This window comes from Rhinolophus sinicus, linkage group LG02 (genome assembly GCF_036562045.2).
Source record: "Rhinolophus sinicus isolate RSC01 linkage group LG02, ASM3656204v1, whole genome shotgun sequence".
NCBI classification, from domain to species: domain Eukaryota; kingdom Metazoa; phylum Chordata; class Mammalia; order Chiroptera; family Rhinolophidae; genus Rhinolophus; species Rhinolophus sinicus.
The window spans coordinates 165,999,595-166,002,400 of NC_133752.1; the positions used below are offsets into that span (position 1 = coordinate 165,999,595).

Below are 2,806 nucleotides of genomic sequence, written 5' to 3' on the forward strand. Positions count from 1 at the left end.
TAAATTGTCCTAACGCCAGTGCTGTCCTACCTAACAAAAGTTACTTCAGAAAGGGAGTGGGACAACTCTACCCACGCCATTTGCACTGTGACTTTGCTGCTCCTCCATTAAAAAGGTGAGTCTGTTTTCCCATCCCTTGAATGTGCATTGACTTGTGATTTACTTGGGCCAATAAAATAGATAAGAAGTAAAAATATGTCAATTCTGATAGCTTCAAAAGACCTGTGTGCTGTTGCTTTTTTTTTTTTAAAGGAACTCTGCCACACTGTGCAAACAAGCCTAGGCTAGACTGATGGATGATAAGAGACATGTGGCCCAATCACCCCGTCACTCCAGCTGGCAGTCAGCAAAACACCAGCTGTATGTGAAGTCGTCACAGACCAGCCAGCCCCCTACTTACCTGCCAGCTGACGACAGGTGCATGAATGAGCCAAGCTGAGATCAGCTAAAAACACCCCTCTGACCTATAGAATTGTGAATAATAATAATGCTTATATTTTTTAAAGGAGCAGTTGACAAACTATGGCTGTGGGCCAGCCACCAGTTTCTGTAAAGTTTTATTGGAACACAGCCATGCCCACTTATTTATGTATTATCCATGGCTTCTTTCACACTACAGTGGCAGAGCTGAGTAGTTAAGGGAGAGACTGTATGGTCCCCAAAGACTAAAATATTTATTATGTGGCCCTTCAAGAAAAAGTTTGATGATTACCTGCCTTAAATCACTAAGTTCTGGGGGTAACTTGTTATGCAATAATATCTAACTAGTATACTACCATACGAAGAAATTACTAGATCATTTTTGGTTATTTATTCTTGCTAAATAGACTATCTTAAAAACTTAATGGCTTAAACAACAACCAATTTCTCTTTTACAATTCTGTGGGTCGGCTGGGCTCCGCTGGGCTGTTCTTCTGCTCCACAGGATGTTTGATGTTGTCTAGGAGTAAGACTGGACTGAAATCTCTGAGCTGGCTCATTCAGAAGGCTGGCAATTGATGCTGGATGTCATCTGGATTGACTTGGGCACTTACTCTGCTGGCTATGCACATGGCCTGATGACTGGGTTCTGAGAAGAAGCATCTCAAAAACGAGTTCTGAGAAACCCACATCAAGTTACATGCCTTCTTCTGACTTGGCATTAGCAGCTCATTTCTGCCGTGCACTATCAGTCAAAAGTGAGTCCCAGAGAGACTCCCTGGCTGCTTGAGTGCTGGCCACTATCATGAACAACACAGTAAATATCCAGACCAGAAAGTTCATGACCGATAGACTACTTCAACAGAAACAAATGGTCATCAACAGGAAGGCAACAGAACCTAAGACAGAAATTTGGGGAAAACTAGCCAAAATATACAAAACCACACCAGATGTCATCTTTGTAGTTGGATTCAGAACCCATTTTGGTGGTAGCGAGACAACTGACTTTGGCACGATTTATGATTCTTTGGATTACATAAAGAAAAATGAACCCAACATAGATTTGCAAGCCATGGCCTGTATGAGAAGAAAAAAGGTCTCAAGAAAAACAGCAAAAGGAACGCAAGAACAGAATGAAGCAAGTTAGAGGCCTGGAAAGGCCAATGTTGGTGCTGGCAAAAAGGAGTAAAAATTCGTCAGTGAATTTATCTGCAGTGATTGAGCAGATTTTTTTATGAGAACATTAATAAACTAAGAAATTTTATGTGAAAAAAAAGTGAGTCACAGAGTAATCTCAGATTCAAGGGGGTGGACTACATAGAGGAGTAAATACTGGGAATTCAGGTTCGTAGTCATAGATGGGGGCAGGGAGATATTGTTGAAAACAAGCTCTCTCAACTAGAATATATACCCTTTCCCCTCTTTGCTCTTTGCTGTCCTCTCCTGAAGCATCTTTCATTTTGTCTCCACTTTAATAGCATTGGAATTATTAAACTTACCCACATGCTTGCTATATATACATACATATATGAGTCTTTATTTTATTTTATTATATATATATATATATATATATATATATATATATATATATATATATATATGTGTGTTTAAGAACTCAGAGTTCCTGGATTAAAGTCTTAGGTTGGCTTAGTTGGATAGCAGAGTGATGTTTATACATGGATCTTTTACCTTTGGAAAGGGCCACTTCACATATGCTTCAATTAAAATGTGTGATGATTCTTTAACCTTAGTAGTTTTAAAGCTTTTAATCACATTATATATTTTTATCCGTCTTTGGCAAGATGATAATTTAGATTGGAAGGTAACCAAAATGAAACATATGAAATAATGTAACAACTTTCCATGATACTTCACTCTCACTTGGACAGTCATTGCCTCCCATACACCTGGGGGCTCAGCAAGACGCAACACCAAGTTTACAAGACGTCAGAGTGCAGGTGGTCAGAGTGCAGGTCAGAGTGCAGGAGCCACTGTACTGCTCACTTTGGGGATTCTTTTCACAGTGACCACCTAAAATTCTAGTAGTATGTGCTTTGAGCTCTTGGTTCATTTTGTGTCAACTAATAGATCAATTATTTTGAACCACAAAACCCCTGTCATGTGTTTTTCACTCTTGATTTTCAAAACACTGGCTTGCTCTCTAGCACTTTTGAGATATTTAACTTTCAAAGTGGCTATCTCTAGCCCTTTACCAACTTTTTCTCTCAAATTCCATGGCAATCCTGCATATCTGGACACTCCTCAACACACACACACACACACACACACACACAACACGACACACACACACACACACACACACCTGTATAATTAAAAAACTGCTTGAAGACACAAAATTGTTTCTCTTCATATTATGCTAGAAGTT

The 2,806-nt window shown here is 39.3% G+C and overlaps 1 pseudogene; it reads left to right on the forward strand.

Moving 5' to 3' along the window:
• The first annotated feature begins 1,225 nt into the window (after nucleotides 1-1,225).
• On the forward strand, nucleotides 1,226-1,567 carry LOC109449665 (small ribosomal subunit protein eS24; annotated as a pseudogene).
• Nucleotides 1,568-2,806: the final 1,239 nt, after the last annotated feature.